This window comes from Galleria mellonella, unplaced genomic scaffold (genome assembly GCF_026898425.1).
Source record: "Galleria mellonella isolate WM207_F2 unplaced genomic scaffold, CSIRO_AGI_GalMel_v1 utg171, whole genome shotgun sequence".
Lineage (NCBI taxonomy): Eukaryota > Metazoa > Arthropoda > Insecta > Lepidoptera > Pyralidae > Galleria > Galleria mellonella.
In genome coordinates, this window is record NW_026442014.1 from 6,999,573 (window position 1) to 7,018,089 (window position 18,517).

The following is an 18,517-nucleotide window of genomic DNA, read 5'->3' on the forward strand; positions in this document are numbered from 1 at the left end:
AACTATTTATCTATTATTCAGGAAAAAATTGAGATGTTTTTGTGATATAATAAACTAAGAACAAATACTGATCTCGGTTACCACAGTACTATAAGGAAAAAAATGTAAAAAAGTAGTAATTAAAAATATTTATGAATGTTAATTTTAATATAACTAAATGTCATTTTTATAAAAAAATCTTGTAGTGTAGAATAGTATTCGTGTAATAAGTAATGTAATTGTGTAGAATGGCATAAAATACATGTATACTGAATTACTTGCTGACTTAGGTGTATTGGAATTGGGATGAAATCATACTGAATATACGTTAAATATAGGAAAAGGAAATGTTTATTCAACATCCATTCAATGTGATTTCTATTCAACATCGGTCAAAGAATTATATCCGGAGTCCTATTAATATGCGTCAATAATTCTATCTCTGTTACAAAGATCGTCCAAAAAACAAGCATATCTTAGAATTTGCTAACGGTATTTTAAACAAACACGATTTATTTGTTATTGAGAGTAAGCAAAATGATATACCAAACCCTGCACTTTAATCAGCGGAATTGTTCGCCTGTCAGCAAGCGATAGGATTCCATGTAGATGTTAGTTTAGGGGAACCCTTAAATATTAATTATTCTCGCAGCCGCCTCCGCCTCTTGGCAGGTGCTTCAACGTCATCCGTATGTGAACTGTCATAATTATTTGTACAAGGCAGACTAGAGGATGTTCAAGTGAAAACACTAGATACACTAACAATAAATTATACGACGACGCGGTAGCTACTTCAGCTTGTCGAGTGTCATAAAGTTCACCTCTGTTATTTTTTTAAGTCTCTAGTTTTAGAGGAATGTTTGAGAATTTATTTATAATGCTAGTAAAATATTCTTTATTCATAATTCTGTTTAAAGTTTTGATTTTTATACAAATTTATTACGAGTACAATTATATCCCTTGTACTTTTTACACTTTTGTCCCTTAAAAAAAAGTAGTACCTAACTGTCGCATATAAATATGAATATCGCTATAAAATTTTAAGAACAACCGGATTGGCTTACATGTATTTTAGCCGGGAATGCTTGTTTAGTTTCTGTATTATCCGTTACCCTTCGTCAACGGTGGCCAAAACTATTCAAGCATTCGCGACTAAAATGTAATACAATACAATTGCTCATATATTAAAGTATAATAAGTACAGAGGTAGGTACACAAGCAGCATTTTTTTTTTTTTTTTTTTTTTTTTTTTATTCTACTTAGAATGGCAAACAAGCTGACGGCCCACCTGATGGAAAGTGGTAACCGTCGCCTATAGACATGAGCAGTACCATGGACATAACAGAGTATACTGTTTCGCCCATGATACCCCCCATGCGCTGCCATTCCTGAGGACTCAGGTGTTATTCCTCTGTACCCAGTAAATTCACGCCATTCCTCTGTAATATAAAGCATTCCTCTGTAATAAAAAGAGACCATCAAAGCTGTTAGTCTCTCTTGTTTGAATATATCTAGGTACTCGTACTATTAATTGGAGGCAAGTATATATGTAGTTTCAGTAGTGAAATCGACAAGTCGTGTTTGATTACATAATTCAAGAATTTCCAACGAGATGCTGTTTCGTAGACAAAGTTCATTTCATTGGAAAGCCACTAATTATTATATTTTCCATTCTAATATATAGTTGATTCATTGCATTTGTTTTTAAATTATTATAAAAAATATTATTGTAATTTAAATATAGCTCAAATTATATTCACTAAATTCTGGTAATAAAACTTCTTGAAAAAGCTGTTACTATTTTTCTGAACAGTTAACGTATTATTTCTATGTAATATAATTATATAAGGGCTATATATTGTTTCACCGGAAAAGTATTCTATTTTTTTCAATAGAAATTATCCCATGTATTTTCTGTGTTACTTTTATGAAATATATATAAATATAATTATACTTAATTAAAATTAAACAATAAAACGTAAATGAGATTTTGTTTGAGGACACTTTGTTTAACACTGCCAACAACGCTGTACACTTTTCAGAAATCTTTAAGTCTTTTAAGGGTCAACGAATTGTAATTCCATTAAAAGTTACCTTGTTTTCAAAGTAAACACGGCGCTTCTCAAAGGAAGTCCTTAAAAATTAATGGAGACATCCTGATTACTCTAAAGATCCGAGGTATGCGTTGTATATTTATACTTTGTCTATTTTTGTTGGCAAAACAACTTCACAGTTTAATATTCTTTTTAACATAAAAAAAAAATTCAAAAGTCAATTTGTATTTTGCTTTTGCAGTTAATACATTTCGCAGTTGCAAGAATGAAAATCTACAAAGAGAATAAGTACACACGTATAACAGATGGAATAAGTGATAGAAGAAATACAAATTTCACAAATAATGGAGAAAGATATTTTTACATTTCTGAAATTGTTGTTCTATTATAATATCAATTGGCACATCAAATAGATTGAAATATCTCAGTGATAGAAAATAATTACACAATATCTTTAGTTTTGAAGTATTTACTCCTTCATCACTTCATTCATGATCTATCACTGAACATTGGCTGTTCTCATAATTTACTATTTATAATAAAATAACCTTGAGCCACCTGCATTCGTCTATATTTACGTATTAGACTCATAATTATTAGGATAATCCAGTGAAATACAATAATGGACCACAAAGCAATGAATTGTGTAAATAAAACATATGGCAATATTGTGACTGTTGTTGTTATTGTATAGTTAATATTCGATTCCCATAAAGGTAAATAAACTTTCGATAGTGACAAATATACGAATATAGTGAGGCAGCGAGTGTCAGATTATAGGCATAAATTATTAAATGCTTTTGTTCAAGTTGGAACTCCGGCGACCCATTCAATTACTCGGCTCATCCATACAAGGAGTGCCGAGTCTTTTTCAGATGTTTGTGTAAGGGATTAGTTAGGGATATCTGTGTGCCGGTATCTCCGTGAGATAAGTGCGTATATACGTCAACGTCGGACGACTAAGCCGATTATTTTAAATGTATTCACTTCCTTAATGGACGTCGTTTTTCACTCGCGCCATCCTACAGCGTGGTCTTGCGCCGACTTACTGAGCGTTTCGGTTATGATCCGGTCACTGACTGCGTGGAATTATTACTCGTTTATCCGACGTTTATTATATCGTCCAATCACTACCGATATATGAGTAGACAAACATCTACGGATAAAGTCCTTCTGAATTTGTATAAACAAATACAAGTATGAAGTTAAACCAATCGTAAATGAATTGTACGCATTCTACCGATCACATATCTTCTTTTATTATTTGTTTGTAGGTGAATTTTTTATTCGGCACTGGTAAAGTCTGTGATTGTGTTTGCATGATATTTACTTATATACTACTAATTAAATAGATTATAAAGACAGTAATGTCAATAAAATTTTGCTTTGTTTTATACGTAAGTTATCAGTATAGATGTGGATTTATTCAACTAATATAAACCAGTTTTGAATTAAAAATGTAGAGTTATGAAGCATTCTGGATGAGTTAATTTATTGATTACTCCCACTACTGAATCACGATTTTAGTGGTCGTAATTTCGATTGAAGTTTGCCTAACTTTTCGGTTGTGATAAATGCCGTTATTAATTCTTATTTACCTTAGAAGAGAGCTTTTATTTTTTTGCTACAACGTACGGTTCTAAAATTTATTCTTTTTGGAATACCATGAGCTATATTTATTTGATTTTCTTATTTACAGGATTGTGTACATATTATACATGTAACACACTTTTGTATTACTGCCATAAATAAGCCGCAACGATTTACGGGACCACACGTGAGGCTAGGCCGAAAAAATAGCTGCCCATTCCCCATACATTTATAAGTAGCTGTTATTGAAATGAACCAAAAAATAGAGTAATAACAGGACCATAGACGGAGCCGCCCACCTGCCTGGGCTGACAAATGCGCCTCTTACCAGGTGCTCCCAGGGCGCTTCTCGGGGCCCAAATAATATACATATCATTATTTCGCCTCGAGCTCACATAAATATTACTTACAAATTCGCTCATCCAACGAAGCAGCGAACGGCGGCAATTTTTCAAGAAAAAGCTTCGAAATAGCTAGCCGTTGAGGATGACAAGTCGCGAATGGGCCTTGACATGCAATGACACGTAATTTATGTTATTTTTGTGTTTGTTTGTACTTGCTAATGTAAACATCAAACAGGTGATATATATGTGTTTGTGGATTTTAATATTGCACATATACAGTCAATTCCAAAAGTATGTATATATATTTAAAGTAGTTATAGAACGGGAAGTGGATTATTAATGATAAGAACTAGTGGTATCATTGCTAGCAATATACACTGTTAGGTATAGCATCATGCGTTTTCTTTTGGAAACCAACCTATTACTTTCAATTTCAATCTGCAATGGAGGCTGTTTTGGATATTAAATATTTTTTTAAATATCAGTAATTGATATGAAAATAAAAATATGTTCACTCTAAACGTAATATTATGAACTATTAATAGTTGCAATATCTCTGACTAACCCGCTTAGAATTTATATCCTTGAGCATTCCTTTTACATTTTTTTATTCATATTGTATAATAAACTATAACGTAATAATGTAAAGAAACTCGTTTAATATCATTACAACGTACATTAAAATAATTATGTAGCGCTTAATAAATGATAAAGGTATTATTTATGGTCAGTTCACACAACCGCGATTGGGGTGCCTTGCGTGGCAGGTGGTGTCTAATTAATTAGTAGGTACCCTATTCCCCTCACCCCTGAACACGGGGGTTCAAATTAAATGTATACTTAGCATTTTTTCTCCAGTGTAAACGCGGCATGCCTCTACTGGAGCGTATAATAATTAATAATAATCTAAAATGCTTTCAGCTCTGTAATGTCAACAAGAAAATTGTTACTATTTGTATTGTATTCGTTACGTTTTAACATTTAATAGTAATCATGAAGGGTTATCTACAAAGGTATCATGTAGTTATATTATTTCATCAGTAATTTGGCGGTGAATAACTAGAAACTGATAATTTATGTACTGAAAAAATACATTACAGTTGAGAATAAGATTGTTAGTATAGGAGATCTAACTCTCTCATTGTTAGTAAAAGCAAGGCTGACTCTCCCCCTGTAAACCATTGTGGTTAATAATCGTTGATCATCCAATCATCCTCACCTATCATCTCTCATTGATATCTTGCCAGCATATACCGGTAGTGAAGATGGGGTTACCATTCATTAATCTATTAAAAAGAATACATTACATCGATTACTCACTGGTTATTATAGCTTCGATTAGTGAATAGAATTGTTATCATCTTTTACGAATTATCATAAGATATAATCATAATAATAAAACTTTATATTGCATACTAAATAAATTAAAAAAAAGTAAATATTTTAAAATAGATATGAATATTTAAAATGTTTATCTATCCATAGGTATTTATGGAAATAAATTATATATATTTTTTACTTAGTCACTTGCTGTACTAAAGAAAATGTAGAAAAAATATTATCAATGCTTGCTATATCAAATATTTTACAATATTCTATGAATGGATAGGACGGCAAACGAGATAAACTGTTAGGACCGTAAGTTTATTCTTATGGTTTGCGTATTTCGGTATTTGCTGAGAGTTCTAAAAATAATAGTAAATCGTTATCTTTACTATACACTTGTAAAAACAAATTCAAATACAATTTATAACAAATTAATCTTTTCATTTATTTTTCACCATAATTCATAATAATGTAAATAAAATTTCACCCATGTCAAATAAGTTATTGTAAAGGAAAAGAAATTATGACTCATCATTACATATGTGAATAAAACGCTTCCCTTTTCATATTTCTTGTGTTTTCTTTCAATTATCGTGCTTGTTATTACAAATTGAATGATGTCTCAATAAAAGAACAACAATTGGTAACTTGTCCATATGACAGTACCTCACCCCGATCGCGTGTACGGCATATTGTTAGGAGGTGGAGTCGCCCTATATCATACTTGTCTATATTAAAGTACTGCGTATTACAAATTACAATACATCGGATGCGACACAACAGTCTACTGCAAGTTATTGTATAAAATAACGTAAAAACAGTGACAAAACTTCGTAAATTGAGATTATTATAGCGTAGGTGGATGATAAAATGCTTACCATTTACATATGAATAGAAAATTTTTTGAGATATAAAAATTAACAACAATTTTTTGTTGACGACCTTTGTAGCACAACGCCAACTGAAATGGTCAAAATGAACGTCAACCCTATTATATAGAGATCTTCCAATAAAGATTAAAGTATTTATGAGATAGATAATACAATCCACCAAAAAATATGTATGTAATAAATGTATAAATATATTGATAATATGTTCAACTATCTGAAATACGCAGCTTTTACCGCCCGCGAGCGATCTGATACTTTTGTCAGCGTGTTTAAAAAGTATTTGTTTGCTAATTTAGGTTTTATTCATATACCTAATTTAAATTAGTACTTGTACATAGATATTAGATGAACTGTGACATTAATGACGTGTTTTATATATTTTTTTAATCTTTTCAGTTATTTGTTCATTTAAATCCATTCAGTCAGCTCCACCACGAAAAAAATACTTCCTTATATACTCTGGAATATTTGAAATTATATCTGGTGGTTGCTATGTGCTTTATTAATTTATGTATTCTTTTTTTTTGTGGGGAACAATAGGCTAAAAGTTGTTAGTATGAACAGCGATAGATGAGGAAGGCAATAAAGTGTGTTTAGTGTTTGGTTCATAATTGCAATCGCTATGCAAATTAGAAATTAGACAAAGGCTTTCCTATCGTTCAAGGCACAGAGGAAACATCTAAACCGTGATAGCTAAGTACACATGCAAATACATATCTCATATCAAATTATAAAGAATTTGAAAATAATGCGCGGTCTAGCTTTGTTGGAGTTAATTTTCAAATATACTCGTACTAACAAATATATCATTATAATCGTTCTATTTGAAGATTCAACACACCTGTTTTAATGTTATAAACAAATTGCTACGTCTGTTTGTCTCCACCTGGAGTATGTACTTATGTACTGTATGTATGTACCTGTTGTATCTACACTTATTTAATTATACAGTTTAAAAAACATAATGTTTAATAGGTGCTTACTTAAATACAGACGTAATTACACAGCGTAATTCTGAAGATAGAAGAAGACGATCGTTCTTGGAACTCGAGACCGAACTTGTTTTGTATTCTGAGAATGAAGTCTTGTGTTTTGACGTGTGCTACAAAGTAATCCTTTTATTTGATTGTTTTTTTATGAAGTACATGACATCTCGAACTGTATACTTTTTTTTTTATTTAATAGAAGCATTTTGTTATGAGGTATCGATATATTTTATTGTATTTTATTTTTACCACTATAAACTATAGAATGATGTTAGCAATAAATGGCGTGTTTTGCCGATATAATCAGTGAAACAACCTGTTCAATGAAATACTGGACACAGGTCTAAGCATAAAAATGTCTTTAATCCATGTACATAAATAACAGTCCCACGCTAAGTTTAACGCTAGCCCACGTACGACAAAACACTTAATACCATGAGATAAATCTATAAAAATACAACACTATAAAGAGGTTGCTTGCTCTTAATACTTTAGCTGAACACTAAAGTTCTTGTAGACCATAAAATGGTTGAACATTTTGCTATTTTAATGCTTTTGCTATAGTGATAGTTAACTTATAATCGATATTGGTTGATACATACATTAAAATTAAGGAATGTAATTTTGTTATTACGAATCGCTATCAAATAAAATATCGTTAGATAATGTATTCACATAAAAATAATAAAAATAAAAAAAAACAAACTAGAAAAGAGTTTATAACAATTATTCTATTGTTTTATTAGAGCAATTTTTTAAATTTCTTTAATGGATTTTATTTAACTGACTTCAAAAAGAAGATTCTCAATTTGATTGTACATATATTGTTTTATTCTTGTTACCTCGCAACTTCATCAGTTATAAACTGATATGTAAAATTCTGTTTTTACCTGAAAGGATATACTTTCAAATTGATCCGATAGAAATTTATCTAATTAGTAATTTAGTTTTTAAATTAATGTAGGTTTGCCACAATTGAAGTCGGTTTTTTTGTGGAACACAATCTTAAATTATCATACTTTACGCAGTGTCAATAACCTCCGACTTAAATTTCCCACTTATTCTTCTTCCTTTTATTCTAAATCTTTATTTTGTTCAATAATAAAATAAACCTGTTAAATCTTTATTGAATTTTCCTGTGTTCTCTTGTCCCCATGTGTGCTGTTAAGTATGTGTATGTTATGTATATATTTAATTGTGTATATATTATATATGTATGTATGTATCTATATATGTTTGTATATCATTCTTTGTCTTTTTCTCAATGTCCTCTACCCATGGAAGAGATGGAGGCCGCCTTTTGTATCACTTCTCATTAATAAAATACTTGGTGCAATAAAGTGTAAATAAATAAATAAAATAAATAAATTATACAATTTAAAATTTTGTTCAAAAATAAAATAATGCTGTCTTATTGAATTGCCCTCATTGTCTCCATAATGAATATTTAGTTAATATCAATTAAGCATAATGGAATATTTTAAAAATACCATATAGTTAATATTTTAGAACATGCAGTGAGATCTACAACATTCCTCATAAGTTGTCTTTTAATTTAGGCCACTGTTTACAGAGTTTACATTTTTCTCTAGATGCAAATTTAATACTTGCAAAAACGTACATACTCGTAGAAGATACGCTTTCGTTACATATATTATACAACGATATTCGTTACAGTAGCATAGTTTCGCATGGCAAAGCGTTACAAACTTACGAATCTTAAAGACGATGGAAATTTCGAGAGATTTCAAAGGAAGATTAAAGGACCTGAGGACGGAGCTAGTTGAAAGTCTGTGTCATGAAACTTTGTTAGGCACGAGAGTTACCTCGTTAACAGGCGAAAATATTGCAAAAGTTAAATTCGAATTAATCTGTGATGATATTTTTTCTCTGCAAAAGCAATACCGGTACTAATGGGATAGATTGTTAACTCTGCTCGACGCGCGCCTTTGTGGTAGCTGTTTCTATTTACCCCTACTCTTTAGACTAGGTATGCGAATGCCAACTAACTTGTACGTATAATAAAAATAGCAATTCATTTTGTATAATAATATTGCATGTACACAACTAATTATTGGAGTATGTAGTAATGCACTGGTTTAGGCTATTTAATGGCATAGTGATACACGATAGAAAGTAACTATTTTTGGAGAAGAGGTAACTGAGAAGTTCGTTGAAATATTGACTATATTGGAAATATAATGAGAAGCTAAATTAGAAATATATCGATGAGCTTGTATACGAAGAGATATATGAAAGTAGAGAACCTAGGAAGGTAAGTCTGGACAGAAATAGCGTTTTGGGGTTTCTGCCAACAGCAGTAATTATTTCTATGTAATTTGTATTTATGTTATTGTGTATGTTATATATTTATGTAGATTACCTTAGTGGTGTAGTGATTTGATGTACTGCTTTACCTTCAGTTGGTCATAGGCTCGATTCCCGTACAAAACAAATACATATTGATATTCATCTTTGTCATAGTTTAGGAGTTTTTTATATATAGTACGTAGATATTAAAAAAAATAATATGCGTATCAAATATTCTCTGATTATGTAGTTTGGGACTAGATGGGGCTATGTGGTATATACAGTGGTATTATTGATTTATTATATTCTGGTATTGTTTCCTATACTACAAAGGTGGAAAATAACACCCGCTTGATGGTAGGCAATAACTATGGTATATGGACGGCTGCTACATAAGTGAATTTTTAGATTTGCATTGTCGACTGAAAAATACGAGTATGTTTCATACAACAAATATCTTATATAAAAAATGGCCATCCGTCATGGTTGCCCTCTTGCATTGTGATTTATATCATTGTTACAGTGTAATAAAGACATAAAACCCTGACTGGTCCCCTAACCAACCCGCTTATCTAACGATCGGTTGGGCAGCTGTATACGTCTATACTAATGCAATTAATCGCGTGCTATGAGGGTGGTCGGTATCTGGAATTGAAACGTTTAATGTGTGGAAACGTGTTTTAGTGTACAGGTGTCACTTATTAAATTACACACCAATATTTTAATTATTAGTAAAAATTGCGAAATAAGAATAAAAATGATTAGAAATATTGATATTTGGTATTACGAGTAGGTATACGTATAAGGTAGGTATAAGTTGTTTCTTATATTTATTAGGCAACTTTAGGAGTTGGCGTAATTGTTTATATTCTTAGGGGTAGTTTTATTTTAATAAAGCTGCAATGTAATCGTGAATATAGCAAAAATATTTGATGTGATCTTTAGAAAAACCATTGTATTTTACTATTTTGATAGTTTACCTAATTTTATAGCTTTTAATCAGCACGTACATTGTACATGGTTTATTTATCGAATTGTAGTAACCCCGAATAGATTAGCCATATTTAACCTGACTAAAATTATCATAGCTTTGTTTTTTGCCTCATTCTCTTATTGTTAATTTTCCTCGATTATATCTGATAAACAACCATCCTAACACTCGAATTAAAGTAGACACTGGCTACCCCACGATACATGGCCCAGATAAATTTCTATCATTTTTCTCTCGCTCACGAGCCGTCACCGTATAAATGTTTCGAGTGTCTTTTTTTGTACGCAACCGAAGGAATTACAACATTAATCAGACGAAATGAACCTTTTAGCGAAACGTCAAAAGGTTTACGAAGATCTCTGCGGTAACGAGCCACGGTTATACGTAATGAAAACAAAAGAATGTTCGCTCTGTTATCCATACATCAGTTGTTTTGCGCCTCCGTCCGTCCGAACGTCGACGGCGCAGCGCTTTCTCTCAGATAAGCTGAGTGGCTCCGGCTTTGTCTGCCTCACATTAATTCGAGCTCATGATGCAACCCTAGTGCGCATTGTTTCATTGATTGTAGGAATTTCTATTTACTTTTTTACCTGTCTTACAGTTGATATCGTACGATTAAAAGCATTTGTTTTAATATGAAAATCGTTTGTAGAGTGAATCAAGTGAATAAACAAAGATAGATCGCCACAAAAATCTAAATTTCCTGTTGGTATTGGAAGTGAATTCAAATACGTCGTGTTCAGGTGTAGCGGGCGTTAGGTCAGCCGGTCGCTCGATCCGGTCCGGCCGTCCAAGCACACATTTCCGCTTGATTAGAGAACGTGCGAGTTCCCGGGAACACCTGCGCCATCTGCGAGTCGACTTTTCTGCGCGCTTTGTTTTGGAATTCGAAACGTTTCCCGGCGAAGTTTTATCGTCGAGATCCTATGCGGGCGCCGTTTGACTTTCCCAACAGGACGCAATTTTATCACGATATTGTTTTGTATTTAATTCTTCTTTTTTTTCTATTAATTGTCTCTCTTTTTTTGCTTTTACACAAGCAATGATAAGTAAAAACAGCATAAGTGTTTAGTTTATTTAGATTTACTTTTTTATTTATATATAGTTCGTAATTATGTATAGAGAGGTGTCTTTTCATATTATAGCTAATTTGATTTAATATCTACCTACTAGTTTACATAATATCAAGATCTTCATACATATAATCCTTACTAATAATATTATATAAATGTGAAAGTGAGTTCGGTTAATTGTTACAGTTTAGCGTCTTAACCACTGAACTAATCACTATGAGATTTGGTATAGATGTACTTTTTATCCCGATCAGTGAATATGGGATATATGTATGTGTGTGTATGTATTTTACGCGGGTAAAAGCTAGTATGCAATAAATGCAGACATATCAATATAGTAACAATCTATTGTCTTATGTTAGTTTATATATCGGGTTTGTGATCTAAAAGCCTATTTTAATATTACAGTACTTCACGTTTATAGATTACTTATACATATTATATAATATTGCCATAATAAGCGTCTCCTACGCTTGCTTCATTTGCTTTTTATCTTGTTGATTCACTTATTTGTCTTTACTTTGTTTCAGGATATGCCTGTGGGAGTTTGAATAGAAACTTGTGTCCATGTCTGGGAATAACAAAAACTTATAACATCGAGTCTGCATAACATTAGGTAATTAACATATTTCTTTATTCATTATACTTATTACAATATTAATTTAAGTCAAAGTTATTTAACTTTTTAATGTATATTTTTATTTCGCACATTTCTATGTTCATTTGATTTTCTGGTCGCATAATTTATTTATATTATTATTATTTATAAGCGACGGTAAAATACTAAATAAGTGCATTTATTTTTTTATTTAGCTATAAAATCTGTGTTCAATTGTCGAACCGGTTTGAAAGCCTTTTATAGAATGAAGAGTGCTTTAATCAATATTTAACAACTGGCTACCTTCATACATTATTATGCTTATACAAAAACTTTCAAATTTGTTAGACACTTTATTTTTTAAGATTGTAAATTCAGAGTTACTGTCTCTTTGTGGTGAATCCAGTCGTTCTTTTTTATTCGTAAACTTATAAAAAGTATAATTTGTTCCTTTTTTTTAAAGCCGAATTAATCCGATAATAAAGCCCCCCTACCCATATTATCAAACACGACGTACTGCACATAACTGTAATCAATTCGCTATTCATATCGTGTGCACCCACCTTTGCAGGGCTTCAATCTCTTTGATCACGACGTCGCGGTATTAATAGCACGTTAAATCAGGACTCGAGTTTGGGCTTCTATTCTTGACCGATCGAAATCGGATTATTTACTTACCTTACTTTTATTATTTACTACTATTACTATAATTACTATTTATACTATTATTAGAGTATCTATATTATTAATTAGAGTATTCTTGTTTTTTGTCAGTATATAATGTAATATCAAATAAATAATATAATTAATACAATGCGAATAGACATTTTATGTAATATTTGAAATATGTATTTTTATTGTTCGTAATTTTTTTATGCAATTTAGACAAACAAGCTAATGGCCCACTCGAAACTGGTAACTGTCATTAATTGTTATAATTTTTAGTCTTGAATGCATAACTATAGCTATTTACTGTCATCATTCACAGGGAACATTGTAAGTTTAGCTATCGTACGCCATGTATATATAATTTAAGTGTTTAAATCTACTCGTATGTAAGCACATGATTATTAGCATAGGTTTGCGTCAAATAGTTACCGCATTACTTCTCCTCTACCCAAAGTTTATCGGGAAGAGATTGCTTTAGCGATAATATGGAATTTTGTACTTTATAAGCGATATATATATATATATATATATGATAAATATATGATGTATTTTCAGAACGTAAGATTGAGAACAGATTAAGTATATTATTTAGCCTCGTCATATTTTTAGTACAGCAAGTAGAAGAAGTATTAAAAGTAAAATTACTTGGGTGTTATATATTATCATGCCGTTCGGGCCAGTGAGGAAGGGACTGTTAGTAAATGGTTAGGTAACTGACAGCCCCATTACTAATGATATATCTTGTCATGTCGACCTCCTCACGGTATCTCCTGGAAATCATTGTGCTTAAGTACAAGTGAATTTGTCAGTCATCTATCATCCGTCACTAGTGTCCCGCTAGTGTATATTGTTAGCGCAGATTGGGATATTATTAAAAATATTTTGAAGAAAAATTCATTAGAAATTATTAAAAACAAAACCGTCTGCGCCACGAGAAATAGTTAATTAATATTTTTTTATAAAAGAACTAGCAACTCGTATTCACTTCTTACAATTTTTTTGAAAAGAAAATACAGTGTTATTCAGAAGTAAAACTTTTAGTGTGCTCCATGAAGATAACATAAGTAAATAATACATTTAAAAAACATCGAAAATAAAACTTAATAATGTTTACCCAAGACAATGAAAACTCATGAAATATGTTGGAGAATCTGCAGAGCGTTCCCTTGACGTGTTCCGCTAACAGCCATCAATCCGCCATCAAATCGCAGCGGAAAGGGTAATTTGTATCTTTTTTTCAATAAAACAGCACCTGTGCGCGACCGTTGTGTTACCCCTTTAAGCTCAACTCTTGTAAATGTTCCCCATTTGTACAGAGATTGAAAAACTGTTACGGATCTAAACTGCAACAGTTTGTTGTGTTTGCTGTACCCATTATTATATTATTGTTTGACTATTTGTATTGCATTAGGCAAATAGTACTATTTTTGAATGTAGGATACGTTTGTAATAATGTTTTATATTTGTAGATAAACGTGTGTTTTTTAAATGGATGGTAATGGAATAGTAACTCAGCCTGTGGTATCGGTGTACGCTGGCGAGGTACCAGTAGGGGATAATAAGTGTGAATGAAAGCAGTTGGTCTATCGCAACAAATTAATGAAGAATTAATCAATATGGTTTCCAGGTGAAACTGCGTAGAGATCGACTGGAAAAATATTCCCTTTATTACTAGTATCTAATATAGCCGCTAGTTCTAATCTCTTTCTTCTAAAAATTTACTATATTTTACGAGTAAAAACTAAATATCTATTTATATACTATATTTGCTATTTGGTCCTTATATTAACACTTTTTATTGGAAATTATAGAACTTAAGAAAAAATTCTGTTAAAAATATTACAAATACCTGTTATATTTTACATATAAAATTTTTAATTTCAGACATAAGAACATAATATGCATATGAAAGCTCATTTGTTACAACTAATGATGCGATAATTGTCGCCTAGTTGTTATTCCGAGAAAAATCTGTCATCGTTAACTTAGATCATTCTATTGCTCCGAGTCAAAAGTGAGTTATGATGACGCAGTCAGAGTCATATGTCAACGACTTGAATCTTGTCTCGTCGTTTATACTCTTAATATTTGACATTCCTTTTATTTTATGTATGCGATATTTAAAATATATACTTATCGTTTAGTTACTTTTCGTTACTTTTCGTTACTTTACGTTTTATCACTAATCACGGGCTTATTATAAAATTTTAAGTACTAATTAAAATAGCCTTTTTTATTTATTACTTTAATATCCTTCAATTTACAGGGCAGCTCAATTTAATTTGTAAAACTGTCAGATTTTAAGCGGTTATAATAAGCCCCCCCCGTTATAAAAGATAAGTTGTAAGATATAATAAATTTTTATATAAAAATGTTCCAAGGTAAATATAATGCGTTATAGTTATAGTTATTTATTAGTTTCATATTTATTTTGCTAAAAACGAAGTAATAGTTTTTTTTTAATAATAAATGTTTTTTAGTTGCGCGTTGTGGCCCGTAAAAGTACTTAATACGTTTTTTATTAATTATGCTTTAACTAATAAAAAATATTTAACGCCAAGTTTCAGTAAAAGTTGCTTATTCTTTTTTTATGCAGAGTTAAATTCTTTGAACTGTATTAAATATTGACATTTCGACATAAACGATCGATTTCGAGTCTGTTTAGAAGGGTCTTTTATATAAACTATATAAAACTAACATATCTACTCATAATGTCATAACTATTTTCTCTAAAATAAAAATTTCTGATTGATATTATAACGAAATCTTTATGCTTAGAACCAACATGAACAAATTTTTTATATATGAACAAAATTATTATAGTTTTTAATGGTTCATAAAACAGTAATTTCGTGAAACTCAAATTAAAATATCGGAATACCTTAAATAAACTTGATACATAAGTAACTGAAATGCTGACTTAGCACATAGGATATGTTTATGTACTGATTCACGCGGGTAAAACCACAGGACAGGACACTACAGCTAGTCTTAAATATATTAAAATATAACATATGTGTCTGATCTGTTTCAATATCTACATATGAAACTATTAAATAATATTTAAATAAAGTAAAAATCTGTGGTTTGGTTTCGATTTTTTGTAAAGATAGATTCAATAACAAATTTTTAATAAATCCTCTCATACAATAATTTTAATTTAATATTTGGTCATGCTGTGTAGATGGGCCATTATAATCAAACTAATCGATATTTTATAGAATATATATGTAGTGTAGGTAACTAAATTTATTATTAATTAGAATAAAACATATTTTATAACGAATTGCGTTCTAAAGAATTGTTCAAAATAATGTTCATAGCTACTTTTTATCATCGTACTGCTCACCATCGACAGAGAATCCATCTTCACATTTTAAAACCTAAACGGTTGCGTACAGTGCGATTTCAGAAGAGTTTTCTCCCGTAAATGCTCAGGCTGAAGAATGAGCTTCCTTTTCCCCAATGATTATGGTATGAAATTCTTCAAAAAGGGCATATTAAAATTCCTTCAGGGTTGGCAACGCGCACGTGACATCCAGTATTGCAGGTTTCCATAGGCTACAGTGACGTTTACTATCAGACGGGTTGTATGTTATTTATCACCTTCGTGGTACAAAAAAAATATTATTAAATATTATATAAAACAAATACCCATAAAACTGTATCTGTAATGTCTGTTACTTCTTTAAGTATAGATATATAAAGATAGGTGTCTCCTTATAGTATAATTTTCATAAAAAAAAAAACAAACAAGGTTACATTAAAAGTCATCGCGACCTAAAGGTCATTTTTTGTAACCTAGGTATTTGTATGTTTTTTACCTCTTATTTTAGATATTTTATTTAGTATGCTAACTTCATTCTGTATTCTTAGAAAATGATGTGTTCATATGGATTTTTAGATTAAATTGGACCTAAATTGTTTCAAAAAAGTGGCAAAAATCTAGCGACATTAGTGATAGACACGTTTTCGTCGGATAAGGTAGAACAAGACTGCAACATTAGGCATTTAGGTTTTTCTATGCCGAGAGGCTTGAATGTATATTATAACTACTCAAAGTACTTTAAAGTTACTACAGCCTTATCACTTAAATTGGCATTTCTGTAATACAGGATATCTAGAGTTTGCACTTATCCCACTTTCCTATCTTAGCCCTACAGTTACATTGTAATTGATGTAAACTACAACATTTTGCCATAGATTACGCCCACATATTACTATAGTTACTTGCAGTCGATGTATAATTTTCCTGAGTTAGTTTTAGTTTATCTACTATGCTGAAATATTTACCTCTGTTACTATATTCAAGTAGTGTACTATTATTATTTTTCTCTACACTACAATAAAATTGATTTATATTTTTTATTTCACTCTACTTATAAATGTCGGTGATAGATAGTTATATAGAACGTTTCGTATCCGCAATGAATATTTATGTGTTTGGCGAACTCAATAATTTGGATATGGCATGTTCATTATAATCAAATAGCTTTTCGAATGTGTATATGCCTTTGAGCGAGTACCCACGCCCGATATTTTATTGCCTATAATGTAATTAAACTATTAGTGGCAGTTTGAATTGCTAAATTATTATCCGTATATAATTATTCAATAACTAACGAAAAATATACCATGACTTATAAGGAATTTGTAGACATAATTTTTAATCGTTAGATATTTTGAGTGGTTGGAATGGTTACACCATTTGAATTTGCCGTTATTGTAAATTTTAAATATTTTTTTTTTAAGTAGGTATATATCTTTTGATGATATTATTATTAATGTATAATTCAAATATCATAAAAAGTAACACCATTCGAAGAATAGTCGATATGCGAATGTGAGTTTAAATGATGTCTAAATATTATATATGATGTCTGCAACCTTAGTTTGGGTTCAAAATTCGTTTAACAGTATTGTAGCTGATAAAATTTTATAGAGAATTGGGAATCGTTTATCGTAATTGGTTTAACGGTGGTGTAGGTTGTTCGGGTTGCTCCAGATATAATATAATGGGCGCTAGTACATAGCGCATAAAGTTGCTTCACCGTACCGCGGGAAATGTCGATAGGCACATACGGGCTCTAAATTGAGGCTTCGATGACCTCGGCTTTATGTTCTTGGGTAGACGAGCTTTTGTCAGAGCGATTCATTGGTGGTTACTCAAAGTGGGTCGCCCAGGATTCCTGAACGGATTATGCTCGACAGCTGTGTATCCTTTGTTCTTTAGCTCTGTTAGCTTTCCCTCAACAATTTCACATGCTATTGTAGTGTATCTTGAATTCATACAATAAAATTTTTGTGAATACTTGGAATGTAATTATTTTTAATGAAATTTAATAATACAAATTTATTTGAGATCTAAATAGAAGGTATTTTTATATTGTAATAAAAATATAAGAGTTCGTATTATGTTGGACACATTAAATATTATTCAATTGCTCAAAACTCGCAAAGGCTTTGTAAGTACTAAAGAGCTTGTCCGAAACAGAATTGAAATATATTTCACGTATTAAAATTAAAGCACCTAACAATAAAAGCATTTTATTAAAAGAAAAATCAAAAGTGCCAAAAGTATTTAACCGTCCCAAAGCATTTTTGGATGAGAACCTTTATGTTTTAGAGATGGCCCGTCAAAACAAATGGCCGGCGAAAAATCCAGTAGAACATAAACAAAGGCTTGTTTGGTTGTAGCTTGTAGAGG

The 18,517-nt window shown here is 30.9% G+C and overlaps 1 protein-coding gene across 1 annotated transcript in view; it reads left to right on the plus strand.

Moving 5' to 3' along the window:
• Positions 1-18,517, plus strand: part of LOC113518189 (toll-like receptor Tollo) — an 89,149-nt gene that overhangs the window by 47,632 nt on the left and 23,000 nt on the right. The window contains 1 exon segment of the mRNA XM_026902991.3: positions 12,074-12,159. The gene's annotated coding sequence lies outside the window, so the exon portion shown is untranslated.